Consider the following 17962-nt stretch of genomic DNA (forward strand, 5'->3'; position numbering starts at 1 on the left):
AAAGGCTATCTACGTCTAAAGTGAAGAGGTGAGTGTGGTGTGGGACTGCCATGGGTCGAAGCCTAGTGAGGAAGTTAGTGTATGAGAGTTAGTGTGTGTGTGTTTGTGTTGGTGTGTGTGTGTGTGTGTGTGTGTGTGTGTGTGGAAGGCCACTGATGGAGGTTATAAATGAATAAACAGAGCACCTCTGGGAAGAAGTCTGGGTAAAAATAGAAGACCAACAACCAAACAAACCCAAATGTGCCAACAGAGAGGACACACACACACACACACACACTAGTCCTATGTGTTTCGCCTCCATTTCACCTGGAGCCCAAATGTGCCAACAGAGAGAGGACAGAGTCTTGTGTGTTTCGCCTCCAATTCTCCTGAAGCGACACAATTAAGCAATAAGCCCCGAAAGGCCGTAGGTTACACTGATTCTACAACAGCTAAAGGGTGTTTACGCGCTAGCGGAGTGTAACGATTTATTCATAGATTTTCATTTTTCCGCCAAGAAATATATTTCCTCTATCTCTATCTACTTTAACTTTTGTATCAAGTTATGATAGCGCAGTAATATATAACGGAATGCGGTCAAGGTGTATGTTTGTGCTGGATTTTACAACGGCATGGAACGCGATTGAGCCAATCACAATCAAGGACGGAACTATCAGTTTTAGAAACGCTGATAAACTGAACTCCGCTAGTACTTGGACTTTTCAGAACTCAGCTAGTCATTGGACTTTTCAGAACTCAGCTAGCAGTTGGGCTTTCAGTCAGAGGTACCAAAGTTGTGAATAAAAGTCCAGTGTTGTCTGGTCCAGTTTGGTGTTGCTGCAGTGGAGAACCTGTTGTGGTGTCGCTTGATAAGGGTGTCATGGCGGGTGTTTGTGCTTAGTATGATTTTGCCCTTTACAAAAAATAACTGCAGTAATACTGCATTTTTTTCGAAGTACAGTGCAGTTATACTGTCCAAAATACTGCACATTCTGCATAAGAACTGCAAATATGTCCTCCAAAACTACTTGTGATACTCAGAAAACTGCAGTTTTGACAATTGAAGTAATACATTTTTTTTGTAAGGATGGGCATGATGGGGAGTATGGTTTAAAGTATATGCTGATTAGTGAGGAGTATAATAGATGAGTTTGGTGGTTAGTGTGGTGGTTGATTTTGTGATGAGTGTGGTGGTTAGTTTGTGAGCGTGTTTGTTAGTGTGGTGGTTAGTTTGGTTTGGAGTGTGGTGCTAGTTTGGTGTGGAGTGTGGTGGTTAGTTTGGTGTTGATTGTGGTGCTTAGTTTGGTGTGGATTGTGGTGCTTAGTTTGATGTGGAGGAACTGAGTAGAGCGAGATGCCTGAACATCAAACAGGCTTGTTAAACTCAGGGGGCCAATCAGTTTTCACCAATGCCCTCATTCAGTGATTGAAGCCTTTGAAGACAGAAATATATAGGCCTACCTCTACATTCCAACATGTAAGAGCAAGAGAGACAGACAGACAGACAGACTCATGTGCTGCTTTTCAAACTGGTCAGTGGTGTGTTGTGTGTGTGTGTGTGTGTGTATGTGTGTGTTGGGGAGGGGGGTGAAATGACTGGAGTCTGAAGCAGGCAGAGCCATCTTAAGCCAGTGCCTCCCTTCTGGAGGGTAGAAAATAGCCCCATAAATCCCCAGACCTGAGGGGATTACTGTGCCGCCCGGAGGGTGGGGTTGGAGGGGGGCAGATGGTGTCAGACGCGCTCACAGACTAAACCAGTGGTGTCAGATGCGCTCACAGACTAAACTGTCTAGGCAGCATCAGACATGCTAACAGAATAAAGCGTCTAGGTGTGTAAGAAACTCAGACTAAACTGTGACCGTCTAGGTGCCGTAAGAAACTAGGAGACAAAAGCGTTTAGGTGCCGTAAGAAACTGTGGGATTAAACTGTCTAGGTGGCATCAGACTTTCAAACTAAAACATCCAGGTTGTGTAAGAACCTCACACTATATAAACAGGTGATTGTATAGTGGCTAAGGAACAGGGCTAGCGTGCAGTAGTAAACAGGTGATTGTATAGTGGCTAAGGAACAGGGCTAGCATGCAGTAGTAAACAGGTGATGGTGTGGGGGTCATCCCTATGTTCCCCAGGTCCTATGTTCCCCGGGTCCTATGTTCCCCGCTCGGGGTTAGGGTTAGAGTTAGGGTTATGGTTAGGGTTTTAAAAAAGTTCCTTAGCCACTACTCAATCACCTGTTTACTACTGCATGCTAGCCCTGTTCCTTAGCCACTACACAATCGGGAGCGTACCTATGTTCCCCGGGTCCTATGTTCCCCGCTTTGTATGAGACCGGGGAACAGGGCTAGCATGCAGTAGTAAACAGGTGATTGTGTAGTGGCTAAGGAACAGGGCTAGCGTGCAGTAGAAAGTTGTTAGCTTGATTTTCAGCCTCACCTCTGCCTATGAAAAGACACTTAAAGGAAAATTCCGGTTTTTAGCACTTTAAGGCCCTTTTCTGGTTTGTTTTGGATGAACTAGAGTGGTGGACACCGAAATTTTGACGATGGTCCTGTCTCGACTTTTCTGACTCGTTTTGAATCGCCTTTTCACTTCTCAGGGTGGCTGGCAATGGGCATACTGTAGTAGGCTACTCAAACATGTCCTAAAACAACCCTTAACGTTAGTTTTCAAAACTGTGCAACTCACCGAGTGGTTAGTGGAGTTGGTTGACTATTAAAAGCAAATATATCGGCCCAATGTATGATTCGTATTTGAACCTGAAGCATAGACGGTGGCGCAGTAATATCAACGTGCAATGAGTCTTCCAACAGAAATCAATGGGATTTTACAAAATGGCAAACAAAAAAAACGACAGAAAGTATTTCGCTATGCTACTTGTTTTGGAACATCAACGAACACCACTAACCACTCGGTGAAAAGGGCCTTAAAGTGCTAAAAACCGGAATTTTCCTTTAAACCCCACAGTCTTGTAAATAAAGTAACCCTGAGTTACTCAAAGAGGACTGCTCCTGAATTGGGGTCTTTAAGTCACTTAGGATAAAAGCGTAATCTAAAGATACAAATAAATAAATTGACCATCTAGGTCGGTGCTCTAAGAAACCCACAGACTAAACCGTCAAGGTGCTGGTGAGTGTGTGTGTGTGTGTGTGTGTGTGCGTGCATGCGTGCAGTGGTTAAAGTGGGATTTGGCAGGTGGGGGAACCCAGAAATCCAATTTCAGTGCAATGGGGGAAAATGACTCACTCTTGGACAACATATTGAGTATCGTGGTGTAGCAATACTTTTTTTGACAAGAATACGAGTTTCTTGGTCACCCCTGTCAGTCAAAATAACCCCCCATATTGATTTGTACCAGGTGCGTCATTATACGTGAACTGCACTGGGACACAAGCCCCCCTAGGGGTATCCGGGGGCATGCTCCCCCGTACGAAAATGTTGTATATTTTAACATTTAAATGCATCAATCTGGTGCAATTTGAAAAGAAATTCAGAGATTTGCTTATTTTTATCTATGGATGGAAATATTTGTGCTGTAGCCAAAACTGTTTTGCACACACAGGTGGAATAGTTATGATGATGATAGCCTACAGGCAATAAGTTCCATATACCGCCCTGCATTTGACATGTTTACATTGTGGAATTTTAACATTAATTCACCTTCGACTTTAACTTCCCTACAACATCTACGTGCTCTGGCTAGACCAGCAACTGTAAACACAGCGACTTCATCTGCATGCGTGAACCGGCACATGTGCACTCATAGCAGACAGGAGACCCATCGGGAGGGGACAACAGGGGGGATAACGGGTGGTAGTGAAGGCGTGGCCAGGGGCAGGTGGTGATATTATATTTTGATTTGTTGAACACCGTATTCCTGAAGGAGAGGCAGGCTGCAATCTGATGGTAGCCTACACGCGAAAAATTAACTCACCATTTATTTTAACAATATCATAGCGCTATATCGTTGGTATGAAAGAATATATTTATTTATTAATTTATCTCAGGTGGGGGAACTGAGTTCCACCCAGTCCCCCCCCCCCCTACACTTTAACCCCTGTGTGTGTGTGTGTGTGTGTGTGTGTGTGTGTGTGTGATGGTCAAATGTTTGGTTTGGTCAATTAGATTAGTGTGTGTGAGAGAGCGTTGGTGAATTAGAGTGTGTGTGTGTGTAAGATAGTGTTGGTGAATATGAGTGTATAGGTGATGTTAAATCAGTGTGTGTGTGTAAGAATGGTGTTGGAGTATTACTGTAGAGTGTATTACTGTAGTGAACTGAGCTTTGTCCTTTGCTGTAGTTGTATATTTTTGGTCCCACTGACAGTTTCACAGGTCAAATTATTGTTTACGGTATCATACCTGCACTGTAAATTGCTACATCTACTGAAAGGCCATCTGCTGCACACATACACGCTTGCACAGTCACAGTGTGTGTGTGCATACACACAGACAAAAACACACACATTGCAGAGAACACTACCCCCCCCCCCACACACACACACATACACACACACACACACACACACACTGTGACTGTTCTCTCCCCAACCCCCCCTCAGATGGGTCCTCCTGCCTCAGAGCCAAGAATGGGACAGCCATGCCACCCCACAACCATGACAACGACCCCTCTACGGGGCAGGAAGCCATGTGTTTGCCCCCCATGTACTCAGACCCTCTCTATGACACCAGGTAAGTCCCCACAGCAACTTTTACATTTTTGCATACAAAAATGCGCTATATAAATAAAAGTGACTTGACTTGACTTTTCCTCTATGTCGCCTCTCCCTCTCTTTCTCTTTCATACAAATGAAATAAAATGCAGTATATGATAGTGTATTTGTGTGTGTAGGCTTCTCTATATTGCTTCATAATTTGGTTTACTCTGATTGTTTTTTGGAAAGCAGTGTTGTTGTCAGACTGGTCAGTGTGTTTGGTGCGGGTCAGTTAGTCTCTGCAACAACTGATGGGGACTTTTTTCTGGGCTCAGCTCTTGGGTTAGTAGGAGGACTTTACAGTAGAATGAAGGGTGTCTTGTGGGCTGGATTTAAGGTGATTAAAAAACATTAGTGCTATTTTGTTGATGTTAATGATTAGTGGGTATCTGCCTAATTCTGCTCTACATGCATTTGTTGCTGTTTTTGTTTGTACATGTCAAATGTATCTGCAGAATTCTGCATTCTTTTCTCTCTCTCTTTATTCTCTCCCTCTCTCTCTCTCTCTCTCTTCCCCCCCTCCTCTCTCTCCCTGAACTGGATTACATAAGAGTCAGCCCCAGTGTCCTTTGTGGATTTGCTGTAGTGAGTGCGCAGAGGTGTGTATGTGTGTGTGTGTGTGTGTGTGTTTGTGATGTACTGAGTGCGCCGAGGCATGCATTGTGTGTGTGTGTGTGTGTGTGTGTGTGTGTGTGTGATGTATTGAGTTCGCTCTGTGATGATAATGTTGACTCTGCATTAGAGCGTGAGAGCTACTCATTTGCTGTAGGAGAGAGCGTTGAATGGACCCGTGCCTCCCCGCATCTCCCCGCACCTCCCTGCGTCTCCCATCTCCTCCCTGCGTCTCCCCACGTCTACCCGCACCTCCCTGCATCTCCCTGCATCTCCCCACATCTACCCGAACCTCCCTGTGTCTCCCTGTCCCTCCCTGCTCCCCCAGGCTGAGCCCTGCTGATGTCATTGTCTCGTGTGTAGCCCAGTCCATCACTCCAGAGGGCATCGAGGAGCTGCAGGGACATGTTTTGTGCTCTGGAGGTGTGTGTGTGTGTGTGTGTGTGCGCGCGCTCTGCTCTCGGCCTAAAGAGAGCTGCTGAGGATGCTTGTGGTTCAGCCCTGCTTCTCTCTCCTCCCATCCCCCTCTGATAGCGTCTCTCCCCTCCTCTCTCATTTGGCAATCTCTCCCCTCCTGTCCTTGTCTCCTCTCCTCCTCAATCTACTCCTTCTCTCTACCCACTTTCTTTCCCTTCTCTCCATCCCTCCCCTCCTCTTCTCCTCCTTTCCTCTCCTCCTCAATCTACTCCTCCTCTCCTTCCGCTTTCTTCTCCTCCTCTCCTCCTACACTCCTCCTCTCTCCTCTTCCCCCCTCTCCTCCCCTCTTCTCCCCACCTCTCCTCTCTCTTCTCCTCTCCTCCCCTCCCCTCCTCTCTTTTCTTCTCTCCTCCCCTCTTCTCCTCTCCTCCCTTACCCTCCTTCTGTACTGACTCCTACGCCTCTTCCTCCTCTTCCTTCTGTCTCATCGGTGACAGCTGCTGCTGTCAGTGCCGTGCATTAGAGTGACGTGGATGCACCATCTCTCTCTCTCTCTCTCTCACACACACACACACACACACACACACACACACACAGGTACAGTACACACACACGAGTGGTGGGAAACTGCGGGGTTCTATATCAGGGGGGTTGCCAGGGGCTGAGCCTAATTTAGAGTGACAAGAAGTGATGTGTGTTTGTGACATAGCTGTGCTTTGGTGACGTAAGACAGCAAACATCATCGCTGCATTATAAAGAGTCCTGTGTGTGTGTTTGTGTGTGTGTGTGAGTACATGTTTGCAGTCGTGACAGACTTGTCAGTCCTCTTTTCTGCTCTGTGCACTAGAAACACATTGTGTGTGTGTGTGTGTGTGCGCGCGCGCAGGTGTGTGTGAGTAGGTAGGTAGGTAAGAGGATGCGTCGTGTCTGTCAGTCAGTCACAGCCTGATGGATGACTCCACTTATATGAGCTCAGCACTGACATGTCCCCTGTCCTCCTCCGCTTTGTCTGTGCGTGTGTGTGTGTGTGTGTGTGTTATTCACCTGATGTCCAGGAGAACTTTGTTTACTCTCTGCTGGAACTGACTCCTGACTCACTGGGAGACACCAGCAACAAAAAGGCCATGCGCGACAGCATCCATACCATGTGCATCCATATCATGCGCTACAGCATCCATACCATGTGCATTCATACCATGTGCATTCATACCATGCGCTACAGCATCCATACCATGCGCTACAGCATCCATACCATGCGCGACAGCATCCATACCATGTGCGACAGCATCCATACCATGTGCATCCATACCATGCGCGACAGCATCCATACCATGTGCATCCATACCATGTGCAACAGCATCCAAGTGCCCACAGGGACCCGGGTTGGATCCGACCTTCAGTCATTTCCCATCTCTCTCACACACTCGCTTCTTTTTGTCCTAACCAAAAAAAAAATACATATGTAAAAATATTACTATGATTCAAATGGAATGAGGTGTGTGCGTGTGTGCGTGTGTATGTTCCTAGAAAATAGTCTAGGAATATGAATTCATGGTAACAGTGCACTGTGACCTTCCCAGTAACTGGTTTAACCTAATCACTGTTGCACGAGAACTCTCTCTCTGTGTGTGTGTGTGTGTGTGTGTGCAGCAAGACAGCTCTACCAGTGAGGTGCTATGACACTACTACTAACACTGAGTCAGAACCCTGTCAGCTTAGTCAGTCTCATGGCTAACACTGAGTGTTTTTGTGTGTGTGTGTGTGTGTGTGTGTGTGTGTGTGTGTGTGTGTGTGTGTGTGGGGTGGAATAAGAGTTTTCAAAGCCAGATAGCTCTCCCTGTGAGTGTGTGTTGGCTTGGGAGGTGCTATGAGACTTATCTACTAACACTGATTTTTGATGGCATTAGGGAGGTTAACTGCATGTCTGTGTGTGTGTGTGAGTGAGCTGGAGGCTGGCTGGTTAGACGTTAGGGACAGTGAGGCCGCTGATGGGGGGGGGGGGGGTTGTGGTTGTGGAGTGAAGGGACATGCCATGTATTTACCTCATTGTTAAATGTTAGCTATACCAGTTGATAAAAACACATTCTGCTGTATTTTGACACAGATAGAAGTAGTTGGACATCACGGTAGAGTATGTGAGACTTATTTAGCAAAACACAAATAAGATGCAAGTGCCAAGCTCCAGCTCTGAGCTCTCATAAGATGGCGGTACCACACAGAACCCTACTCCAGCTCTGAGCTCTCATAAGATGGCGGTACCACACAGAACCCTACTCCAGCTCTGAGCTCTCATAAGATGGCGGTACCACACAGAACCCTACTCCAGCTCTGAGCTCTCATAAGATGGCGGTACCACACAGAACCCTACTCCAGCTCTGAGCTCTCATAAGATGGCGGTACCACACAGAACCCTACTCCAGCTCTGAGCTCTCATAAGATGGCGGTACCACACAGAACCCTACTCCAGCTCTGAGCTCTCATAAGATGGCGGTACCACACAGAACCCTACTCAAGCTCTGAGCTTTCATATGGCGATGCACAAGCAGCTCTTCGGTATTTGGAGGTTCGTCCACCTGTCTGAGCTGAGCTGCACCAGTTAGAAATCCCTAAGTACAAATGTGGACCTGCAGTGTGTGTACAGTATGTGTACGTGTGTGTGTGTGTGTGTGTGTGTGTGAGTGAAAAGTCAGGCCAGTGGTGAAGTAGGCCTCCTGTTCATCTTACTGACAGCTCCGACAGACACAGCCACACATAAACACACACACACACACACAGACTCATTCAAACTTGCAGCCTTTTGCACACACACACACACACACAAAGGCACACCCACACACATAGCCTCAACATGATAATTTGACATGATCATTTCGACACGCAGAGAGCACACACACACAGCTGAGACACACACACACACAGAGCACACACGCAGCCCATATCAGCAAGTGGACATTGCAGGCACACACAAACGGAGCTGCACAAAGCCCCCAGGATGCATTTCTCCAGAACGCATGGCACCCCAACGCACCGTTCCGGACTCTACGTTTCCGGACTCTTCTGTTCTGGACTCTACAGTTCCGGACTCTACTTCTCCAGCACCGGCATGTGAGTAGCCATGCAGGGCAGCGTGCAGCACACACACACTCAGAGCAGCATGCAGCACACACACACACACACACACACACACACACACACACACACACTCAGGGCCGTGTGCAGCCCGGTTCTTGGGTCTCGACTTCAATGGGTCAGTCGCAGGGAGCTGGGAGTTTTGTCGCTGCGGGGGGAATTAGAGACACAGCACTGGAACCTGATAACTATCAAACTGGAACAGTCTGGCATCTGAACCTATGCTGGAAGCTATATTATTTGGAGGATGTTTCATGTGAGTGAGTGTGTGTGTGTGGGTGTATGTGTGTTTGTGTGTGCCTGTGTATGTGTGTGTATGTGTGTGTGAACCTGGAAGAATTGTGCTCAGAGATTCATTTAGCTTAAATTTGGCATTTTTTTTTTGGTGGAGAGTGTGAAAAGTGGGGAATGATTGGGCGGTAACAGGGTTGACCTGATTGCAGAGCTTCCGAGGACCACTGACAGAATTTCAGACCATGGCCAACATAACATGATAATAAACATGAGCATACATGAGAGACTCTCTCTCTCTCTCTCTCTCACACACTCACACATACACACACGCATGTACACACACACGCACACATATGCACACATACACACACACAAACATGCATGAGGAACTGACATGTGATTGCAAATGAAGCAGAAGTAACTAGAGCAGTGGATGTCTTGTGTCTGTGTGCGTGTTTGTGCGTGTGTGTGTGTGTGTGTGTGTGTGCGCGCATGTGTGTACATGTGTGTGCATGTGTTTGTAAAAGAGTGTGTGTAAATGTGCCAGTGTCTCTCCTACAGTCAGAGGTAGAGCTGACATCCTCATGCCGACACACACACACACACACACACACACGATGATGATCAGTGGACAGTGTGTATGTTTATGACGATGATGATCAGTGTATGTGTAGCTGAAGTTGATCAGCGGCCAGTGTGTATGTGTGTGTGTGGAGGACGCTGATGGACGTGAATGTCCCGTCCTGCCAGTGGTCAGAATGTGTGTCCAGCAGAGTACAGCTGCAGGCTGAGTGGTTCTCATCAGATAGCTGTGTGTGTGTCTTTGTGTGTGTGTGTGTGTGAGTGAGTCTGCGATTGGCATCAGATAGTGGATGCATCCATACTGTGCCCTGTGCATGTGGCCTTTGAAATGTGAGTGAACACAGATATGTGTTTGTTTTTAGCATTTGAACAAGTAGGACAGATGGGGCCTCGAGCCATTAGTGTTGACTTTCATGTTTGACGGTAGTCTGTTTATTTATTTGTTTGTTTGTGTGTGTGAGTGGACATGTGTGTGTGTGTGTGTTTGTGTGTGTGTGTGTGTGTGCATATCTCTCTCTCTCTCTCTCCCTCTCTCTCTCTCTCTCTTTCTCTCTTTCTATCTCTCACTCTCTCTCTATGTATATATATGTATATATTTGTGCGTGTGTTTGTGTGTGTGCCACTGAATCAGATAATTTCAACTTGCCCACAGCAGAGTCCTTATCTAACTAAACACACACAAACTAATTCAAACCACACACACTCACTCACTCTCACACACACACATACACAGTCACACACACACACACACACACACACACAGAGTGATAGATGGCTGGAGATACTGGGCTTCTTTTCCAGTAGCTGCTGGAGGTCTGGTCCTGCTGACTGAGGCAGGAGTGTGTGTGAGTTAGTGTTTTTGTGTGTGTGTGTGTGTGTGTGTGTCTGTGAGCAGTAAATCTCAGCCCCATGGACTCCGGTCTCCCATAGACATCAAGGTCGCCTCTGGCTCACACACACCTCAGCACTGCCCCCTAGCAGCCTGGAGGGGGTTGACCGATAGCCTCCCACAGCCACAGTGGCCTATTCCACACAGCACAGATAACATGTTCGGGGACGGACGGCTGTCTCATCCCTGAGCAGCTGAGAATATGTTAAGTGCAGATGCTACTGTTTACTGCAGTAAAAGGGTGTGGGGGGTAGGGTTGCCGGAATCGGCCCTTATTTGAAAGGAAAAAGATGTGTTCCATATTGAACTGACACGGAACGCATTTTGTTCGGTATTATTGAGAATCAACTCAGTGCAAATCCATGACAGATCAGTATAATAAGTTAGACTATGAACGACAAATGCATGATTTGTATGAGATAAAGGGAAACCTTGCTGCTGTCATTTATCCCTCTCGGTTTGTCTGTCTCACTATCCCAGCAGAGGATGCCGTTTTCGTTTAAGTCACTATGACGTAGGTCTATATTACTCTACTAGTAGCGTGAGATGATGTCTTGCTCAGAGTTTAACAGTTCATCTGTGCAGATAACCAACTAGGCTAGCCTACTTGCTGTTGAGACAGAAAAAAGCCAGAGATAATATAAGGCTTCACCAAATTCAGCTGTTTGTGATGTTCACAAGATATTTTTTTCTGTGATATCTCCCTGTTCAGTTTTATACATTTCAGATTGTTTGGTTTGAGTAGAGATAGATAGATGCTTAAGAATATAGGCTACAAACAGTTATTTCTTTATTAAAGTGTTTTTGCATCAAAATGATTCTTGTTTTGCACCGGATAGAAAATGAGTAGGCTTGTAGGCTACATTAGTAATTCAATACAGAGCCCTGGAGGCCTCATTGAAAGATTTTTTTTTTTTTGTATATCATGAGAATATACGCTCATTTGACCAAATTGTGCACTCATTTTACTCAATTATGATCTCATTTAACTAGATTGTGCATAGAATCTAGTATATTATGTGCTCATTTTAGTAAATAGTGCACTCATTTTAGTAAATAGTGCACTCATTTTAGTGCATTCATTTGACACAATTTGCCCCATTTTGCCCCCCCATTTACTGCAGCTGGGGATATGGGAGAAAAAGATGCTACTGTTTACTGCAGTAAAAGGCTATGGGAGGTGGAGATGCTACTGTTTACTGCAGTAAAAGGCTATGGGAGGTGGAGATGCTACTGTTTACTGCAGTAAAAGGCTATGGGAGGTGGAGTTGCTACTGTTTAGACCGAGACCGAGTCAAGACCGAAGGAACAAGTCCGAGACCGGACTCAAGTACTACATCACTAGTGTGTGTGTGTACATGTGTATGAAGTGTGTGTGTGTGTTTGTGTGCATGAGGTGTGGTGTGGTGTGTATGTGTGTGTGTGTGTGTGTGTGTGTGTTTGTGTGCCTGAGGTGTGGTGTGTGTGTATGTGTGTGTGTGTGTGTGTGTGGTGTGTGATAGGGCTTTCACACGCAGTCGTTATGTAACTCAGTGCTCTGAGGCTGCCGGGAGTCTCAGCTTGATTGGTTTGCTCTATTGAGCAACACCAAGTCACCTTCAGTCCAGATGTTTACGTGTGATCGAACCGGACAGTAATTCCCTGCAGAGGACCGAGATCGATGGCTGCCTTTGGGGGTCAGAGACAGACTCATGGAGTCGCTCCTGGAGTCCTCTGGAAGGGTCAGTAAGGTTACAGGAGAATCTTCCTGCCATTCGCTACACCTGACCACACCAGCCGCTCCCTGGGATTGGTGTCCTCTGATTGGCTAAACCAGCCATTCCCTGGGATTGGTCTCTTCTGATTGGCTAAACCAGCCACTTGCAGTGATAAGTGTCCTCGGACCCGAGGCCACTAGGCTGATATAGAACAGAGAACAGCAGAGAGAACAACAGAAAGAACAACAGAGAGAACAGTAGTGATGGAACAACAGAGAGAGCAGCAGAAATGGAACAGCAGAGAGAACAGCAGAGAGAACAGCAGTGATGGAACAGCAGAGATGGAACAGCAGAGGTCACTAGGCTGAAAACCAGGTGGCAACAGAGAGTAAAAGTGCAGCAGAAGGAAGAGCAGAAATGAATATGAGAATTCAGAAATGAGAGCAGAGAGAAGGAATATCTGTGTGATGCTGCTGCTATGTGTCCTTGAGGTATGTGTGAGGGTGAATGTGTGAGCATGTGTGTGTATGTGTGTGTGTGTGTGTGTGTCTGTGCGTGAGCATGTGTGTGTGTGTGTGTGTGTGTGTGTGTCTCACACTGAGTTTCTTTGCTACTGGTGACATAGCTGTGAGAAATTCAGTTCATGATGGAGTAAAAATAACCCCAGTGGCTCCACAGTCTGACAGGTTCTCCAGCATAGAGCAATAGGGAGAGAGAAAGATGCACACACACACACACACACACACACACACACACACACACACACACACACACACACACACAGACCATATACACAGACATACACCATACAGACACACACACACACCATATACACAGACATACACCATACAAACACCATATACACAGACATACATACTGTACAGCGGCGGAAATAAGTATTCAACACGTCAATTATATTTCAGTAAGTATACTTCCAGTGAGGCTATTTGCATGAAATATTCACCAGACATTAGTATTAACTTCTGGTAATCCACCCATATAAAAATATCCATATTAGTAGTCCATAAGTAGAGTAATGTGTAAAATATCCATATTAGTAGTCCATAAGTTGAGTTATGTGTAATTAAGTGGAAAGACACAGGTAAAAAGTATTGATGGCGCCTACTGAAATTTGTGAAAAAACCTTTATTTGTAATGACAGCAGCATCGGCGTCAGGGGCGGGCCTTAAGGGGCCAGGCCCGCCCAAACAGGCCAGTGTGCCCCCCCCCCAACTAAGTTCTCTCCCTCACATAAAAAAAGTCTAAATATTATTATGTCTATGATTGAAATTAAATCCATATTGAACAGTGATGTTGAACAATGAAACATGACACGGACTGACACGTGTGTCAACTATGCTACTGTTGATTGTGCGCAAACTGCGCGATGAAGAAGGATTCTGCACACTCGGACACCGTTGCAGTGAGTGCCACCGATACATTTACCACCACTCCTGCAACGTACCACAATGACAACCCTACTTAAGTAAAAGTAAAAAGTACCTGCTTTTAAATGTACTTTAAGTATTAAAAGTAAAAGTATTTGCATAATGATTTATTCTCTTAATATCTATATTCTAAAAGAAAAAATAGTATGTGCTGTGGCATTTTAATTAAGCTAGTTTTAGGTTAGGCTATATTCGACTAGATAGTTTTAAGCTAATGCAATTGTGCTTACCATCTGTGGCCCAGTTTACATTCTGACCTACAAGACTGTAATTCAGGTTATCTACTAGGGTGATCTGCTGAGTATATCATTCAGCAAAACACGAGAGCCTGAAGTTTAACGGGGTAGACCAGGGAAACGTCGGGTGGATCGTAATGCCAATTCTGCTGATTGAACAGAAAAGTTGCTGAGAAAGGTGTCTTTATGATTAGGTTCAGTTTCACTTGCGCAGACGCACATAGACATTGAATGAGCGCTCACATTTCTACCCCCCCCCCCCCCCCCCCCCCCCCCAATTGTAGGCTATGCCTCTTAATTTGATCACACACAATTAAGAAATATTTCCTAATCTGGAAAATGCTACGTTTTTTTCGGTCAGCGGTTCTATAATAGTCTACCATTCATTTGTGCCGCAAATGATCAGACGTGTGACAGAAGCATGGGCATAGCCTGTAACTTCGCTGATCCGCGGACAATCTCATCGGAGAGGAGGCCCTAACGCTGCAGATAACAGACAGAGAAAGGCACAGAACACAGTTGCATGTCCAGTGTAGCCATGGGTCTGGTGAATATAGCCTACCGAATGCAGATGGCTACAAGCTCACGCTTTGCCTGGTCTAGACTAGAAGCTTATGTTTCAAAGATTTAGAACAGGGGTGGGCAAACTGCGTCCCGCGGGCCGGATCCGGCCCGCCAAGCACTTTCATCCGGCCCGCTGAGCATTTCATTTGGTTATCAGGCTGCTCGCTATTTTTTTCCTGTGATAGAGACGACGTTGGTTAGCTTTACTGCAAACTGCTTTTCACTCTCCTTAGAGAACGTTTACAATGTCAATGTCAAAACATCATGTTAAATAGAGATAACATCATGTTAAATTAAGTTAACTCTTAGTTATCTCCTTTGCAGCAGATCTAACGTGAACATGCGATCCATTTAATTGGGAACGCGTCTGCACTCACGAGAGGGGGAGAGAGCCGCAGGTTCCAGCTGGGTTGTCATTGTTGATAATTGTAATATTAATATCTCCTTCTTATAAGAAACTTTTAAAAGGAAATCATGAAGGCAGCAGTAGTTCCCACTATTGACCATTTAAAAAGTGTGAGAGGGCCATACCGTAGCAGGCAGAAGATCATTGAGAAATAAACTTGAATTAAAGCGACTGTCTTAAAGCGACAGTGCACAATTTATACATTGTTAAACAGCATAAAATTAGCAGCATTTTTAAGCAATTAATATTTTAAAATAATTTTTTTGTCATACTAAATTATAGGCTATAAAAAATGTATTTTTTTTATGTGTGTGTCGTTAGGGGGGGGGGGGGGGGGGTGACCCCTGATTTAGAAGCTGGGGGGGGGGGTGACCCCTGATTTAGAAGCTGGGCACGTACCAGAATCTGTGGTAGCAACACCACCACCTGGTAAAACAAACGTGTTTGTCAGAGAGAAAAAAAATCTGATCATAAAAGGAACAATGGTGTTGTAGAAATGTAGCGGAGTAAAAGTACAGATAACAGTAAAGTACAAATACGTGGAATATTTACTTAAGTACAGTAACGAAGTATTTGTACTTCGTTACATTCCACCACTGCCAATGAGCACAAATCTCGACCAGTAGGGTTTTTAGACACTGCTGCATAAGAAATTCAGTAAAAGGTCTCAAGATAGATCTGGGAAGATAATGGAAAATACAAGGTTTCTCGCTTTTCTGACCGCAGGACGACCCAAGCTGAATGCATGAGCTGTTAATCTAAATTGTAGACACCGTAAATGAAGGGCCAAACTGACACGTCGCATTTCCTATATTTTCCAATGTTGTCCAGTGCTAATGATAAACTCGAGCAACGGAGACGCAGTGCTTTGGATCATGTAGGCTACTTTAAGGGGAGATGGAATGGCCCTTTAGTGAGCGCAACACTGCACTGGCCTTAAAGGAGAATTCCGGTGTGATTTTGACCTAAAGTGTGTTGAAACATGATACCGAGTGTGAACGTATGTCTCATAGCTCATCTCGGCACTCAGAAATCTGGCGCTAGTTAGCCAATGCTACCAACAGTTTTTCGATGGGGGTGCCTCAGGCATCGGCCTAGCCATGCAAATAAATCACTGTTTTACATCATTTACGAGGCTCAAAGTAGCTCCACACTTCATTGGTAGACTTCTGAGGGCCTTGACATTTAAAACGAGACATTGATAACTTCGAAAAAGCACTGGTAGTTTACTTACAAGACTAAGTAATTATTTATTTTATTTTAATTACTATTTCCATCTCCAGTATCTCCAAACTCAAAAACAGTAGACTAAAAGTGAAATTTATTTTATATGATAAAAGTGGACTGTCAGAGCAGCACAAAATACTAAATGCCATGCCGAGTGTCCTGTACGCTCTTAAACTTTCCATCACAGTTGGTGCATCTACCTAGCCACTTCTTAAATGTGTTAGAATTTGTTCTGTACTTTAAATCAAATTTTGAGCGATCACATATCCTATGTGCAATCACGTATTATCAGTATGTGCAATTTGCTTTTGAGCAGGATCTTATAAGAACATTTCAAAATTAATGGAAAGACAGTAAAGCCTAGGCTTCCTAGTGGTGAGTCTGTTATAGCCTATTTACTTGTATTGTAGCCTATGCAGCGCTATTCTATTAAAATTCTATTATTCTAAATGTTGTGTGCTAGTCTATTCAACGCTATAGGCTATGACTATTATGTTCTTGCATTTTTTTTCCCCCCATGATCATATTGTTTCAGTTATCCAAAAGGCTCGAAGGATGCTCTTTATTATATGGCAATTTTGGCAAAATAACTAAAAAAAAAGTCAGGTGAGGTGCCCCCCCTGTCAGTGCTCATAGCCCCCCCACCTCTGGCGCCAACCCTGAATGACAGCTTCAAGACATTTCCTGTATGATGAAACTAATCAGTCACAGTATTCAGGTGTGATTTTAATCTTAAAGATTCCAGGGGTCCTTCTTGTGAATCCTGATCTTAAATTAACTTCCAGAACTGTTCAATTGGATTTAAATCATGGCCTTGATTTCCTTTCTCTGAAACCAATTGAGAGTTTCCTTTGCTGAATGCTTTGAATCATTGTCCTGCTGGAAGGTCTAGCCATGTCTCACTCTCACCCTTATCATCCTGGTGGATGGCAAGATTGTCCCGGAAAAAATGACTCCATTCATCGTTCCTTCAACTGTATGAAGTCTGCCAGTACCATGAGATGAAAAACAGCCCTACACCATGATGCCTCCACCTCCAAACCTCACTGTTGGTATGGTATTTTTAGGGTGATGTACAATGCCATTTCTCCTCCAAACATAGTGTGTAGTATGACATCCCAAAAGTTATATTTTGCTCTAGCCTGACCAAAATACATTATCTTAGTATTTCATAGACTTGTCCAAATGTTGTGTAGCAAACTTTAAATGAACTTCAACATGTTTTTCTTCAGTAAGTAATGGAGTTGTGCGGGGTGAGTGTACATAGAGGCCATGGCGGTGGACTGCATTGCCTAGCCTATGATTTACTCTGTAACAATTGTACCTTTCTGGAGCTTTCTCCGAGTGGTCCTTGGCTTTTGGGCTACTCTTCTGACTATCCTTCTGACTCCCTGGTCAGAAATCTAGCGAGGAGCTCCTGTACATGGCCGGTTGATGATGCAGTGATGTTCCTTCCACTTGCAGATAATGGCCCCAATTCTGCTTACTGGAAGATCCTGATGTTTTGAAATGCACCCCCTTTTATAACCCATCAATATATACTAACCCAGCTTATATTCATTTGCACAGATAGGAATGATAATTACTCTCTTGCTACTTTCCAGCTCGTTCCTTGCCATTCCTTGCCTTGGTGTACTGCTTCTTCTTAGCGTGTTCAATGCTTTTTTCCTGTCGTTCTTCTTTATTACACATAACTCTACTTCTGGACTTTAATGTTTGGGTTGTTTTAAATGTGTGGATTGCGTAATAGTAATAGTAATGTCTGGTGAAAGCTTCATGCAAATAGCCTCACAGGAAGTAGCCTGACGAGCCAGACCCACATCAAGATGTAAG

The sequence above is a fragment of the Alosa sapidissima genome, chromosome 11 (assembly GCF_018492685.1).
Source record: "Alosa sapidissima isolate fAloSap1 chromosome 11, fAloSap1.pri, whole genome shotgun sequence".
NCBI lineage: Eukaryota > Metazoa > Chordata > Actinopteri > Clupeiformes > Clupeidae > Alosa > Alosa sapidissima.